Source organism: Pristis pectinata, chromosome 6, assembly GCF_009764475.1.
Source record: "Pristis pectinata isolate sPriPec2 chromosome 6, sPriPec2.1.pri, whole genome shotgun sequence".
Lineage (NCBI taxonomy): Eukaryota > Metazoa > Chordata > Chondrichthyes > Rhinopristiformes > Pristidae > Pristis > Pristis pectinata.
In genome coordinates, this window is record NC_067410.1 from 74878239 (window position 1) to 74895330 (window position 17092).

Consider the following 17092-nt stretch of genomic DNA (forward strand, 5'->3'; position numbering starts at 1 on the left):
CACCCTATCTGTGTTGCCACTTTCAGGGAGCTATGGACTTGGACCCCAAGATCCCTCTGTACATCAATGCTCCTAAGGGACCTGTCATTTACTATATACTTTCCTCTTACATTTGACCTCCCAAAGTACAACATTTCACACTTGTCCAAATTAATCTCCATCTACCATTTCTTTACCTATATCTGCAGCTGATCTATATCCTGCTGTATCCTTTCACAACCTTCTTCACTATTCACAATTTCACCAATTTTTATGTCATTCGCAAACATACTAATTGTTTTGCAAAGTATCTCAACACTACAGGCAGCCACATACAGTGCAGGCTACCTTTCAGTAGTGCTGAACCTATGCGGCACCATCTGAACGTAAGAAATAGAAGCAGATTTAAACCATTTGGCCCCTCATGTCTGCACCACTGTATAATGTCATGGCTGATCTTTTACCTAACTGCTATCTCCATATCCCTTGATATCCTTAATGTTCAAAAGTCTATCAATCTTTGTCCTGAATATTTGCAGTGACTGAGCCTCTGCAGCCATCTTGAGTAGAGAATTTCAAAGATTTGCTCCACTCTGGATGAAGCGATTTAATCTCATCTGTCTTGAATGGCCAACCCCTGATTTAGACACTGTGATACCAGTCCTAGTTACCCAGACAGGGGAAAGAATGATCATCCCTGGATCTGCAGGCCCCATGAAAATGTTGCATGTTTCAATGAAATCACCTCTAATTCTTCTAAACATAAGAGAATATAGGCCTTCTCTGCTTAATCTATTCTCACATGACATCTCAGCTTCTCAAGGATCAATCTGATGAATCTCTGCAGCACTCCCTCTATTGTAAGTATATCCTTCCTTAGGCAGGGAAATCAAACCTGTACACACTATTCCAAGGCTCCATTATAATTGGAGCAAGATGTCCCTCATGCTCAAATCCTTTTGCAACACAAGCTAACATTGTATTTGTTTTCCTTGCATCAGACTACTTGCTGATGGACCCAGCCAATGTACAAGCCATTTGTATGAAGGAGAATACAGCACAAACTTACTGTATTGCCTCTGAAACCAGAGAATAGTGCAAATTAACCATGCAGCATGATTCATTGTCAGGCCTTTTCCAATATCACCTGCATTTCATTTGGTAAGATTTTGCAGGGTAGAAGTGGATAACCAAATAAAGAGATCATCAGATGCAAGAGGAACAGAATTGAAGATTTTAAATAATAAAGTTTATCTAAGTAAAATCATTTACCTCTGTCTGATTATGTTGTTTTAAGGATTAAAAGGGTGCAATACAAGAGGTTAAGCCTTCATCACACATAATTTCTCTAAAATTATCTGGATAAGACAGTGCTACCTTTGCAGATGTTCCATCTACAGTGTGCTTGTATATTTTAGGAGCTCCTGGTAGTTCCTTTAAGGCATTCATATGTTTCTTAGTTAAACTTGATGCATGAAGTTGCGTATACAGCTGAGCTGATTCACCATTTTCTGAATCAAATTGTGCACTGTTATCAAACAACTTAAGTTTCCCAACATCACATGTTAATGCAGTATTTTGCATTTGGAAGAGAGGTGGAAGATTTCTTGTCCCTTGGTTGATAGCGATGTTCTTTGCTAATGTGTACGCATTTTGCTGGTTTTTGTGACCAGCGGTAATGTGGATACCATTCCGTGGTCTCAACTGAGAACAAGTTCGATGGACATTTCTGAAGGTTCGGCTCTTTGGAAAATCAATACCGTAGAAATGAGTAGAAGAATGACCTTTAGCACTGTTGTTAATAGTAGTTCTGGGCAAGTAAAGTGCCCTGTTCTTGCTGAAATCCCTGCCAGACATATCTGAGTTGACATCAAAATGAGTAGTAGACTGTGTTGGGGTAAATTTTGCATTACCTAAAGTCTGAGTTTTGGGGTTACTTCGTATAAAGGTTTTACTCTTAGAAAGCAATTTTGGATTCCTAAAGGCTGGCCAGCCCCCAAATTTGCATCTCGATCTTGTATTACGAAGGACGCTGTTTGGATTCCAGGACCTCAAAGGGTTGGAAATATCAGCATTGTCAAAACAAGCATGCTCTGCTTTGTAGGAAGTGTTCTCTGGTAAGCAAGGCATTTCCTGTTTACTGCAGTCGGTCTTACATTCAGCTGAACTACTCAGTTGACACTGCTGGCAACCATCAGTGATCATTTCAGAACCTTCTCTTTCAGATGTCAAATTCATGTCCTTGCATGAAAGCTTATTTCCAGTGGCACAATATGGGTGCACACAAGAAAATGTGTTACAGGCATTGTTGGATTCCTCATTCTGAGACAAACTGTCATTGACACAAATGCCTAAAGGAATGCTTTTCTCATCATTGAGCAAGTCCTCTGATACACCATTGGCATAGCTTGTCCGAACCAGTCCTGCATTGCTGAAGGTACAAGGTACACAAAACTGGTAAAACGGTGCAACATATTCATCAGACTCTCTTTCTAATGACGAACAAGAACTATTGTAGGAAGAGCTAATTCCAGTGTCACTATCTGCCACTTGTTCAGAAATAACATTGAACGTGTGATCCTTTGATAAGTCTCCACTGTCATGATCATTTAGATATTTACTATTTTCAGGTTCAAGAGAGCATATATCATTTGAACCATTTACTCCTTTCTGATTTAACTCAATAGAGAATGCGTCCCCGCTGCTATGTCGCATATTGCAATTGTCCTGCTTACACTGCCATATGGGTATTGCCCAAGTCTTTTCAGAAATATACATGGGTTTTGTCATTTTGGGTATCCTTTGACATTGATTGGATTCTTGGCTTGCATCGTTATATTCACTCTTAGCTGGCATATTTAAAACATCGCTGCTAGGATCCATTCCAACAGGATTATAAAGGGTACTGTTTGTGTTCTTGAATTCATGGTCTTTGAAGCGTACACATTGAAAGGCATTAGAAGTACTTGGATCAGATTTACAAGAGTGGGTACAAGACAAAGTATTATTTGTTTTGGCTTGTGTCTCACTGTTGTATTGTGGAACATAGTGATCAGAGTTTCTCACAGATTCACAGTAATCCAAACTGGAACCATTTGAAGCTGCATCTAAATTAGATGCAGATTTCTCATTGCTTTTGCTAGAATTCGTATTTGTATATGAGTCCCCATCAGTTGTATTTGAAGTAGTTTCAGTCTTAGATATAGATTGTGAGTTTTCTGGGCTAATGTGACCACTCAAAGCTGTCTTGGTTGAACTTATGCTGAAGCTATCTTCAGATGCATATTGTGGATTACATTGGAGAGAAGGTGGAACATCTGCACGAGAGTCTACATTAGATGCATTGGAGCTAAAATTAACTGCACAAGATCGAGAAATACATGAGCAAAGATCCAAATTAGGAGTGACTAAGGCAGCATGAACTTTAGAAGTAAATGATGGGCAATGTGGGTTCAGTAATGACTCTTGCACACTGCAAATAGCTTTCAGTTTTTTCACTTTGCATGGTACATTCAAGTTTTGAACCATTTGGAAATCTCCACTGCACAAATGTTTTAACTCGGTTTTACATAGTTGTGATGGTAGTGCTCCGATTGCATCTTTTATATGATCTACATTTAATTCAAAGTCTTCAAAAGGAATTATAGCTAACGAATTACTAGGAGTTACACAAAGCATGATTTCTGTCAGGCGTTTGTTTATCTGTGCAGATGTTTGAAGGAATATAGCAGGTCTACTTTCTTTGCAAGCTTCTATTGCATACAATATCAATCCCTCTAACTTTAACATTAATGTTGATGCTGATTCAACAAAATTGTCAACTTCAGTTTGTTTCTTTGTAGTCTCAATTTTTATCATGTCTTTAATTGCTTGTTCTTGAAGTTTAAGTGCTTCATGTAATGAGATAAACTCCTTGGTCACCTCTGCATTTCGTTGTATTTCACTTTGCTCCATATCAGTTTTCATTAATTTTAATTGCTGAATACATTTTTCAAAATTTGCTTTGACTAAAACAAAAGAGCATCTAAGTTAGAGAATTATAAAGAACTTTCCAAACCAAGACATAATGTCAGTATTTTCAGAGCAATATATAATTGTAAAAAGCTAAAGTTGCAATTAAAAAATAATTCAGAAAATATGCAAATTATCTGTGGTACAAAAATATATTGAAATATAACTATGATAAAACATTTTTAAAGAGTGTAAATCAATTAAAAGCATTCATAACCAGAAGTCTGATTTTCTTTTCTATCAACTTCAGTGGAAAGTTCAGTGCAACTACCACCAAGATCAATTTTTCACCCAATGACTTTCCTTGTTAAGTGCAAATTCTTAAATAAATTCCAACTAATTCATGAAGATTAATAACAAGTACCACTGATAATTAGGTGTCAAATTTTCTTCATTTGTAATGCAAGTACCTTCTGTAAATTGTGAGACATTCTTCTGCATCTCTGCTACTTCACATTGGAATGCAAGGTCAAGAGAATATAAACGGTGATTCCTGTGGGTACTCAATTTGCATTCATCACAGATTGGTAATTTATCTTGTATGCAGTAATGCCTCAGATTTGTGAAAGGGTGAAAGAAACACTTAATCTGATCTTCAATGCAAGATGAAGGATCTATCAGTACGTGAGAGAGAAATGCCTTATTCTTGTGAATTTTTCGAAGACATTTTTCACAGAAGTTTAGATTGCAGTTGACACACTTTTTCATGGCAATATGAGTGTCCTTTTCATCACAGAGCTGACAGAAGATCTGCATTTGCTGAGGATTTATTCTTCCTTTTGTTTTCCGTTTTTTCTTTTTCATACTTTCGGCACCAGCATTAAGTCCTTCTTGTCTGTACCTCATTACTGTACTGTTTAGCAGGTAGTTCTCAGGGAACTTAACCTCATCTTCTTGGTTAAAACAGAAGTTTTCCTTGCACAAAGGGCACTTAACACATATTTGACCACCTTTTTCATGTTTTATTTCTTTGCTGAGACAGCTGCCACATAGACTATGTTCACAAGGCAACAAATATGAGTTGTTGTAAAGTTTTCCACAGCCTGGACAAGTTAGTTCTTGGCACAAAGTACCAAGGACCTCTTTCTTTTTTTTCATTACGATCAGTTCTTACTCTTCATTATGGTATTTATTGAAATAAGTCTACAAGAAATAAAGTTGTATTAGAAGAGTGTATTTGAAATAGTTTTCACATAACAAAACATTTCATTCATATATTAATTCCTGTATCTCCAGCAAATTATTCTGATTTTATTATATTAAAAAGCACTTAGCAAACATAATAATTGTTTTTCCTGGATATGTAACACTACTGTACATTAAGGATGAGAAATACTTGTCAGAAATTAAGGAATTAAGCTACAAAATATTTAGAGGATTGATCAGCCCACTTTAAAGATAGGGTGGCCTTCAGGATGTTGGGGCTCTACTGCAAAGGCTTGGTAGTCTAGGGGGAATGGAGGAAAAATGTTAAGAAGAAAGATTCTATTGACAAGGTGCATGATATAAACATAAAATTTAAGGCGGCAATGAAAACAGTGCAGCTATCATGACAATATCATGGGTTAATCTACAAGCACTCTGAATTTCTTACAGCAGGATATCCAATGACCTCACATGCATGATTAAGGTAAGTAAATTCGAATTATAATGCCATACTTTACCAAATGTACCAGAGGCTCAGCAACTCCATAATGCACCATAGCTCCTACACTAACCTGCCAGCAATCTCTATTGTTACGGACTCGGACTTTAACATTTATAGTTTAACTCCATAAACATACACGTCAAGATCTGAGTCTTGTTGCAAACCCCAAAGCACCACATCAGAGCATGCACATGCTACCAACTATTCAACTATGTCAGTAATACTGCCAAATGCATCATGGAGAGCTTACTGACACATTTCCCTATCCCTTGCAGGATGTAGGCACTTTATTGCATCAAGGCAGTAGCAGTTAGCCCATGGGGCACATCCTCAGCTGCATGGTCTTAATATTCATGGAAATGGTTCATTCTCACTTTCTGTAAGAAGACCAAGACTAAAATGAAAGGAGAGGATAATATTCTTTTAGTTAATTCTTTCCACAATCACACTTCTTCCTTGTCCCACTAATGTTACAGATTTACAGACGGTAAATGGTGGAAGTACGCACCTCTTTCCTTCCATCCCTCCCCTCAGCACAATCACACATGGCCTTTTCCTAAGCACCACAGCCAAACCAAGCAGCGGTGGAAGAACAAAAGGAGTGGTGGTATAAGATTCACTCAACCTCACTCTCACTGCCAGAGTCACATAGAAGTGGTACCTGTTATTCAATGGTACCTCAGAGGGAGAAATTTCATGAGTTGCCTCCAGCTAGGTCAGAGAGAAAGGGCAGCGAGGATATCAGGTACTCAGCAGTCAGAGTCACAGAATTGTCCTGCTGCAGAGGATTTAGATGAGGATTTCAGAAGATAGCTGACGGTTATGCAGAATACATTACCAGGGTCAGCTGCAAGACTGTGTGCACTATGAAGGAGAATGGATGTGTTGGGCAGCAACTTTGACCAGGGCTCTGCGTAGGGCCAGAGGCCATTCTTTCAGCATGGCAAGCACTGTGGACCCAACAACGAAGAAGACTTGAGCTTTGACCTCTCTACTTCTATTGCAGTGCAAATGGAAGCCACCTGACCTGGTGGGAGCTCAGAATTCTATCCTGCAATCTCAGGCTACTCTAATGCAAGACAACATCATGGCTCTGGATAAAAGTACTCAAAAGGGTTTGAACTGCAACAGGGCCCTCCAGCAATCTACCTTATGAACAGATTACAATGATTGTCAAGCTGCAGGGGCTCCTTGAAGCTTGAAACCGTCGACCTTTTGCAGAATGATGGCATTCTTCAGCTCACTGAAGATGCTGGAACCTGGAGCAAGGAATGAGCTGCTGGTGGGGTTTGGTGGCTCAGGTTGAGGCCCTCATCTGGACTGGGGGAGTGGAGGGGAGACAGCCAGTGTAAAGAGGGCATCTCCCCTCTACTGCTTCAGTCCAGATAAAAGGTCTCAACCTGAAATGTCGACTGCCCATTTCCCTCCATAGACGCTGCCTGACCCACTGAGTTCCTCCAGCATCTTGTGTGTTGTTCCAGATTTCAGCATCTGCAGTATCTCCATTGTGTACCTTTACTGTTGACTGGCAGCTGGCCAGCCAGAGATGCCACCCATACTGCAGTGGTACAATCTAAACCTGGGCCTTTAAGGTGGGAGGCCATCCAGTAAGACTATCTGCAGTCTGTTGCACTGAATGACAACAGCCACTGGAGAAGCCTTGTGTTGAAGCATTTGAACAGGCAAAGGCACATGGAGAGCAGAAAATAAGGCAATGCACAAGGGTGATTTAATTTATGAATATGATTTGTAATGTGTATCAATTTCTGCACCAGGACCAACCAAATTCTGTGATGATTAAAGGTAGAAGGGAAGATGTGGGACTGTTGTTGAATAGAGAATTAGGTTTTCATTTACTGGTATTAGAATTGGATGAACTGTTCACTGACAACCTGGTCAGAAAGGGGCTATTGAGATTGTTTCCTCCCATTTTACTGCATATAACTGATGGCAAAGGCTGTGTCCTTGTAATTGCAAGGTCTACAGTGGACTATCATGAATCTTAACTGCTATTCTGATATATGTATAATCATATTAGTTAGGAGCAGGAGAAGGGCACTTGGCCTCCTGGGCCTACTCCTTCATTCAACAGATTATAACCTCAAATCTGCAGTTTAATCTACCCTTGGTAATCTTTCACCACATTGCTTTTAAGAATCTAACTCTTCTTTGAACTGCTTCCAAGGCACTTGTATCTTCCTTAAATAAGGAGATCATTATGTACATAGATCTGTGCTCAATAACATCCCATATTACTGCAGGATAACCTCCTAAATATCCCAAGGCACTTTACAAAATATGGCACTAAGCCACACAAACATATTACTAGATCAAATGACTAAAGGCCTTGTCATAGAGGTAGGTTTTTAGGACCATCTTAAATGGAGAGATAGAGACAATTAGGAAGGCAATTCCAGAGGATGGCATCTAAGCAGTTGAAAACATAGACACCAATGGTGAAACAATAAACAGATGAGATGTGCCAGAGGCCAGAATTGGAGAACAACAGAGATAAAGGGGTGTAGGGCTGGAGAAGACTGCAGAAATTAAAAGGGATTTGAAAATAAATGTGAACATTTAAAAATTGAGACTTTTCTGCACTACAGCCAATGTAGATCAGTCATCACAGGGATGATGGGCATCAGAGAATATATGGATACAGCTGAATTTTGGGTGAACTCAAGTTTAAGTAAGGTGGAAGTTGAAACATTTGCCAGGAAGAGCACTGAAATAGTCCAGAGGTAATACAAGGTATGGATGCAAGGTTTAACTAGTTAGCGAGCAGAAGCAGACACAGAGATGGGTGGCATTATGTTGGTATTTGATTGAATGGATGTGTGGTCAGAAGCTCAACTCAGCATCCGCTATGTCAGCAAGGTCATGGAATTAAATTATTTCATTACTAAACATATATATTAGCCTAATAATATCCAGCCATGCAGCACTTCTGAACTTTTAGGTTTGTATTTCACGGGTAGCAGGAAGTTAGAGCATATTAAGGAAAAAGCAAACGTATATAGTATTGATCATGAGAATTTTTATGGCAATTAGAAGGTAATAAATTTTGGAATACTATAATTTTATGCAGCTGACTCACTTCACTTTTCTTCTTTTCAGACTGAGCACAGGAGCAACTTTGATGCTCTGGGATTTTTGCAGTTCTACATTATTCCTGTTAGGTTTGCTTTAACTGCACAGATGTTTTGTTTTCCTTCAATCATTGCCATTTGAGCTGCCTTTTAAAAGGTTCCTTTTCACCCCAAGTCTTAGGTTGAGAGTACTTAAAATTCTTTTGTGTAATTAATTTCTCATTTACCTTTCAGTAATTTCCCTTCAATTTACATCCATGGCATCATTTGCAATGTACTATTATGTCATTGTGGTGTAAAAGGCACATCACACCAAGTAACGAGTAGTAAAGTTAGTGATGATAAACTTTTAATTACCTACACTTTTCAAGACTTAAAATTCATGTGAGAAGTAGTGCTCCTTATCAAAAGATTAAGCATTGTGGATGCAATATTGAATTTATGTACATATATTAACAAATTAACATTTCTTGAGAAAAATGAATAGTGCTAACTACCATTGATCATTACTTTCCCACATTGATATGTACTGGAGATATTAATTCTTGAATAACTTCTTTAATGTACAAGACCACACTATTTTAATAACTACTGCCAATTGTCTTAAGGCTGATTTTGTATGTAATTCCAATATATTACTTATCCAAAAATGTTCAACAAAAGAACGATTGGAGCTATTGGAGATGACTGGAATTACTTGCACGTTTTGAAAGCTTAAAGGACCTTGAGTGGACAAAGTTTGGTTCACATCAAATCACAGATGGTGACTTGAATGTCATTGTGATGTCACAATGGAAGAGTAAAATTGCAGCCAGACATTAATGCTAACAGAATTTTACTACACAGTCAAAAGTGGCAGCAAGATCATTACAGCACAGTACAGGCTCTACACAACCACGATATTGTGCCGACATTTTATCCTGCTCTAATATCTATCTAACCCTTCCCTCCCACATAGATAGCCACACAAATGATAGAGAAATGGAGGCTAAGAGTCTCTTAAATATCCCTAATGTATCTGCCCCCACAGCCTCTGCTGGCATTGCGTTCCACACACCCACCACTCCCTGTGTAAAAAAAAAACTTACCTCTGACATCCCCCTCATATCTTCTTCCAATCACCTTAAAATTATGCCCCCTTGCGCTAGCCATTTTCACCCTGGGAAAAAGTCTCAATGTCCACTTGATCTATGCCTCTTTTCACCTTGTACACCTTTATCAAGTCACCTGTCATCCTTTTTCTCTCCAAAGAGTAAAGCCCTAGCTCACTCAACCTATCCTCATAAGACATGCTCTCCAATCCAGGCAGCATCCTGGTAAATCTCCTCTGCACCCTCTCTAAAGCTTCCATATCCCTCCCATAATGAGGTGACCAGAACTGAACACAATACTCCAAGTGTAGTCTGACCAGAATTCTACCGAGCTGCAACATTACCTTGCGGCTCTTGAACTCAATACTCTGGAATCAAGCTATGCTCCAATTCTGGAGCATGGAGATTACTGGTTGTGGCAGTACAATGTAAATACTATCAAAGAGGAGAAATTTAATTCAAGCTTATCTAATTATCTACAACTCTTAGAAACAAGATAATAAAAACTTAAGATTTTTAGTTGGCAGTGGTTATTAAGCTAATTAAAATGCAATACTTTAACATTATTTAAGTTCATACATTTGTTTCCAGCAAACTTCCAGATGGTAATTTCTGAAGCATTTTAAGGATAGAACAACTTAAACATAGATTTTGATGGATGTCTGTGAACAGCGTAAATGCAATTCAGCAGATTTTACACCAAAATTGATTGTGGTCATGATCTTATCCTTTCCCCAGCTCCGTGACCTCTTCTAGCTTTCTAATCTTTCAAGAACTTGGTGCTCCTCCAACTTTTCCCATTTGTGCACCCCACATTTCCTTCATCTCTTTACTGAAGGTCATTGTTTCAGGAATGTAAACCTTGGACGTTGGAACTTCCTCACTAAACTTGGTTTGGTTTTCCATCTCCTTTGACTTTCACCTTTCCTAATGTCTTATGCAGGAAGTACTCTCAGGAAGATGTGCATTTAGTTCTTGATTCACCAATATTAAATGAAAATTGACCAAAGTTCTATTTTGTTTAAAGCAACTTAAAATAAAAGGCTTTGAGTTGAAAAAAGATGCATGGAAAACCTTTTTCACAAAGATGATTAACCAAGGACAATTCACATTATCTGTTTTCCCCACAAAGACTTGTGGAGAACGCCTGTGGATAATGTTTGCAGATTAGGAACAATTTCTCCAGCTGCCAATCTCTAGCGAAAATTGATGACGCAGGACTAATTTGGTTAGGGTGCATGGCTTTAAGGAATAAACTGGGCCTGGAAGAGACAATCAGAAAGGAAGGGCTTTGTGTCAATCAATTGTCACAGGTATGTCTCTTTTGTATAAAAAGGGAGGCTTGGCAGCAAACCTGAGCAGTTTTGCAAAGGATCCATAGACAGGTCCAGCCAACCTGCAAGCGGGAGTCTGGACTAGCCACTGACCCTGGAGGAGCTGACTGGCTCCGTCCGTTCCCTTGATTTGAATAAAACTCCCAGAAGCGACGGCTTACCGGTGGAGTAGTACTCGGCTCTGTGGGACTAGATGGGCCTGGACCTGTTGGAAATGTACAACGCTATGCTTCTGTCTGGCAGCATGTCAGAATCTATGAGGAAGGGTACCATTACCCTCATCTATAAGCAGAAGGGGGAGAGGGAGGACATCAGAAATTGGACACCCATCACACTGTTGAATGTGGATTATAAGATCCTGTCCAAGGCCATCGCCAACAGGGTCAAGTCTGCTCTGGGACAGGTGATCCACCCGGACCAAACCTGTGCTGTACCTGGCAGGAAGATCTTTGACAGCCTTGTGCTGCTCAGGGACACCATCGCTTATGTGCAGGACAGAGGGGTGGACACCTGCCTGGTCAGCTTGGATCAGGAGAAGGCCTTCGACAGGCTATCACACACGCACATGTTGGACATGCTCTCCAAAATGGGCTTTGGGGAGGGAATCAGGAATTGGATCCAACTGCTCTACACAGACATCCGTAGTGCAGTCCAAATCAATGGGTGGGAAACAGACAGCTTCCCCATCAAGTCTGGAGTCAGGCAGGGCTGCCCCCTCTCCCCTGTCTTGTGTGCTGTATAGAACCCTTTGCCGAATCCATCAGGAAGGACGAGAGCATCAGAGGGGTGACATTGCCAGGCAGTGGGGTCACCCAGGTGAAAACCTCCCTGTACATGGACGACGTCGCCGTCTTCTGCTCGGACCCAAGGTCAGTTCGCAGATTGATCAGCATCTGCGGCCAGTTTGAGTTGGCATCAGGGGCCAGAGTTAACCACGTGAAGAGCGAGGCCATGCTCTTCGGCAACTGGCCTGACCAATCCAACGCCCCCTTCGCCGTCAGGCCTGACTACCTGAAGGTGCTGGGGATCTGGTTCGGTGGGGCCGGGGCGTGCAACAAAAATTGACGGGAGTGGATTGGAAAGATGAAGCAGGAACTGGGACTGTGGGAACAGCGCTCCCTCTCCATAACTGGGAAGAACTTGGTCATCAGGTGTGAGGTGCTTTCAGGGCTGCTATACTTGGCGCAGGTGTGGCCTGTTCCTCACTCCTCTGGCTTGGGAATTACTCGTGCCGTCTTCCGGTTCATCGGGGGATCCAAGATGGAGAGGGTCCGACGGGTCGCCATGCACAAGTCCCTGGACAATGGGGGCAAAAGTGTCCCAAATGTCAACCTCATCCTGATGACCACCTTTGTCTGCGGCTGCATCAGGCTGTGCGTGGAACCAAAGTACATGGGCACCAAGTGTCACTACGTGCCGAGGTTCTATCTGTCCCCGGTGTTGCGAAGGATGGGCCTGGCCCCATTGCCGTGCAACATCCCAGTCAGCTGGACGTTGCCGCACTACCTGTCCTTTGTGAAAAAGTTCTTCCGCACCAACACCTTTGACCACAAGTCCATCAGGCAGCGGTCAGCACGGAACATCCCGCAGACACTGCAGGAGAAGGACTCAATGGATACTGTGGGGTGGTTCCCTGAGCAGACTGTCCAGACCATCTGGCAGAATGCCTCATTGCCAGAACTCACCAACAAGCACCAAGACCTCGGTTAGCTGGCGGTGAGAGGGGCCCTCCCAGGGTTTGCGAGGAGGGTGTGGCAAAAGCTGCAAGGGTCCTTGTCACGTTTCATCCCCAGCAGCTGTGTAACAGAGGATTCTCTGATCTACGGGCTGTTCCCGGGGACACACACAGAGACGGACATCAACTGCTGCTGGAAGGTCATCAACTCGGTGAAAGACGCCCTTTGGTCTGCCTGAAACTTGTTGGTCTCCTAGCACTGTGAGATGTCCGTAGGGGAATGCTGCCAGCTGGCACATTCCAGGCTGCAGGAGTACGTGCTGAGGGACGCACTGAAGCTGGGTGCAGGCAACACAAGGGCTCGGTGGGGAAGGATTATAGGTTAAGGTTCTTCTGTCACTGGAGAGGGAGGGGCAGGGTTGGGTGAGGAAGCCCCTTAAATATTGTAAATATGGGATTGGGGTGTCACCCCAGGGAGCCATACGAGTGGCTTCGATGCTGTGTTTTTTTAAATATATAAAAAGTATTAAATATATATAATACTAATGATTGATCTGTACACGAATGTAAAGGTTTGCACTGTTTTATTGTTGTATATAGTTTGTTTTTTTATGATGAATAAAGTTTATTTAGGAATAAAAAAAAACCTGCATAGACAGTTGCCAACACTGAAAGGATTTGTATCCAGAATGAGAGCTAATTACATGAGAACTGAAGCTATAGTTAGTAAAGAGTTAAAACCTGGATAAGATTGTTATAGTACTAAAGCTGCAGCACTGCATGATACTTATTATAACTTGCAATATTTTTTCTCATATAACCCTCTATCATACCAGTCTTTCGTAGTTTCTCATAGTATTTGCCTTGTTTTATTTTAGTGGTAGTGTTACTAAGTTTCAATCAATTTTAAAAGAGTTTTGAGTTGTGCTGCTCTGAGTCTTGGCTGGCCTTATCCTAGCCATGCAGGTTCATGGTCAAACACAGAAAACAGACATTGACTAGGAGTAGCTACACTTCTTCTCTGCCTTACCATCAAAGCATTACAAAATCTGAGGTACAAAACATTAAAACTATGAATAATATTGTCCATGCCACACTTTAAATAGGTACAATAATTTGCATTCTAATTAAGTTAGTTATAGCAGCCTATAATTTGCTTCATGATAGCAGTCCAACCAAAACAATGCACTGTTACATAAACACTGATGCTATAACCTCAGGCAAGGCCAGGTGCATGATACAAAAGTTGTCGTCTGTGATGCATGTCCCCTTCTAGCTTTGCGACAACTACATCAAGCTCTCTGCTTTGAGGTGCATTCTTGACAAGTTGGCCAAAGGTTTTAAAAATCGTGATGTGCTTTGGCTATCTAACTCATGGCAGCCATAATTAGATGTATTCCCACAAATTATGGGTTATTATAATAAAAATCAAAGTGCTGGAGACTCTCAGCACGCCATGTAACATCAAGGGATATAGGGTTAGTGCAGAAAAGTAGTGGAGGTAAAAGATAAGCCATGATTTTATTGCAATGAAAAGCAACATGGCCTACTCCAGCTTCTGTGTTCCTTTGCTCAATACTCAAGAGCAAGATATGCAGATTGAAAAAACTATCGAAATTGGTAGTTGATTTAAGTAGTTAAAATCTTAGATGACATTGAGCACACATCAGGAAAGAGGGGTCAATGAACAAAGGAAGCTGCCATGATTTGAGAAAGAACTTAACAAGGTATATAACTGTGTTGAATTTCAGAAGTGATAAATGCATGCTAATCATATATTGGAAATACAAGTTAGACATGTATCCCACTGGGCAATAAAACATGACAGTAGAATGTGATTGGCCATGCTAGATGATTCTTCATTCACATGTGAAACAGTACAAGGTAGAATGAGCATTGCAAAGAAATTACTAGTTTATATTGACCAAACATCTGAATTCAAACCATTTTGAACCCATGCAGTGCTTTTATCATGCTGCTTCTGGTTCACTGTATGCATTTCTGGACTCTACAGTTCAAAGGGACCTTTCAGCTAGATAGGGAAAAGCAGCAAAACTGATTCCAGATGATAAATAGATGCGCCAAGAAGAAAACCAGATTAGTTACAAATGGAAATGGAAAATGCTGGAAATTTGGGTTTTTCTATTTATATTTCAGATCCCTACATCCACAATATTTTGCCTTTTGAACTGGATTAGCTTTAATGTTCAGCTCCCAAATATACATTTTCATGGCAGTGGGGAGGGTGCGTGGGGGGTTAGAAAAATGCACAATAATAAACACAGAACATCACATAGATATACCAAAGCAAAAGATCAATAGAAAATAGTTCTAGGGTAATGGAGAGATCTGAGATGGAAACAAGGTGGTGCTCTTTAACAAAAAGGCTGCCTTGGAGGGAGTTACGGCTATGACACTGGACTCATTTAATAAACAGCTATATGCTACATCGCAAATGGTATTCTCAGCAGGAGAGCCTCCGTCATCTAAGCCAATCTTGTGATCTGGAACTTGTAAACAGACTGGTCAGCAGACTGAAAGGCAGCAGAGTTAATACAATAAAGCCTCTATGTTTAGTTCTAAAGCTTATGACAACCAAAATAATGTAGTTAAAAATAATTGATGATATTAAGTTAGGATTGAATGCTTATTAAAATCTTGCGAATGATTTCACAAGAAATCTTAACATAGCAAATTCACTTTAGCAGCAGAAATAATTTTAGTTGCTTCCTAATGGTCACATACACAGAATATATTTGGCAGTAAATTCACTAAGATCTTATGTGCGATAACCTTTGCAACCCATTATTTTAATTCTTATCAGGCCTGATAGTGTGAACAAGATTATTTATCAATAAGTTACTGGGAAGTTACTGCTTTTACAAAGATTCTTCATATATTCTGTGGCTGGATGTTGATCTACAAATGCTTTCGGACTACCAAGTCCTTGGTGTGGAGGGGGATGATAACAAGCGGTCAATCAGCCTGGGTCATAGTAGTCCCCACTTGTGTATTGTTTCCTGCAGGCTCCACATTAAAGTTTAAAAAAAATAAACAATTTTTGTTGAGGCCTCCAGCTGACCATTGCTCACTTACAATACAATGTTGAAAAATCTGAATAGCAGGCCCAACGTCTGCTCTACTAAATATTGCTCAGTGTGTCCTGTTGTGCCCCTCAATATATTGTGCAGGAAATGCAGGAAAATACTCCACTGCAATACTGAATGACCGCCGTTGTCTGGAGGTGACGTCATTTCAATGAGACATTGAAGCAAGGGTCTGAGTGCCCACTCAAGTAGATGCAATGATGCCAAAGCACAGCTTTGGGAAAGATCAGGGGAGTTAGCCCTTGAGCATTGCCAACTTTGAACCTTAACCAATACCATCAAAACAAACTATGTGATTACATTTATGTTTGTGGGAGTTGCTGTGTACAGATTGGTTGCTGCATTTCTTACTTTACATCTGTGACTGCTTTTTGAAAAATGTTTGATTGGTTGTAAAGTGTTTTGGGATTTCTTGGAGCCATTAAAGTTATATAACCAAGGCTTTTCAAAAAACATTTACAAGAGGGTTAATAAATGTTTCCAGCAGCTTCCAGAGATGGTTGAAAAGCTGCCTTTATCAACATAGCAATTCTGCTAAGAATCAAACATTACATCCTAGGATTGATCACCTTTGTCAATTTCCCCAACAGGTACAATATTGACCAATTTTGCCTTTTCATCTTTAACGTTAATGATAAGATTTCTTTATTAGTCACATGTACATTGAAATGCATCTTTAGGTAGAGAGTATTCTGGGGGCAGCCCGCAAGTGTCTCCACTCTTCGGCACCAACATGACATGCCCACAACTCCTAACCTGTACGTCTTTGGAATGTGGGAGGAAACTGGAGCACCCAGAGGAAACCCACGTTGTCCCTGAAGCAGGGTTTCCTCCCAAAACTTCAACAATTCCTTTCCCACCCCCCAACCACAAGTCTATTAAAGCTGCTTGACCCACTGAGTCCCTCCAGCAGATTGTTATTTGCTTCAGATTCCAGCATCTGCAGTCACTTGTGCACTAACTTTACCTTATTTACAAATCTGAAGGACTTTGAATACCCATAAACTGGAAAAAAAATCCTTAGCCTACTCTTCTGCCTTGTACCAATTTTGTTCCTTCAATTATTAAAGAAATGCAGCTACTTGACATTATGCCTTTAATTCTGATGGTAATTTACACAACTGAAATAAATTAAATGAATGATAAACAAGTTAGATC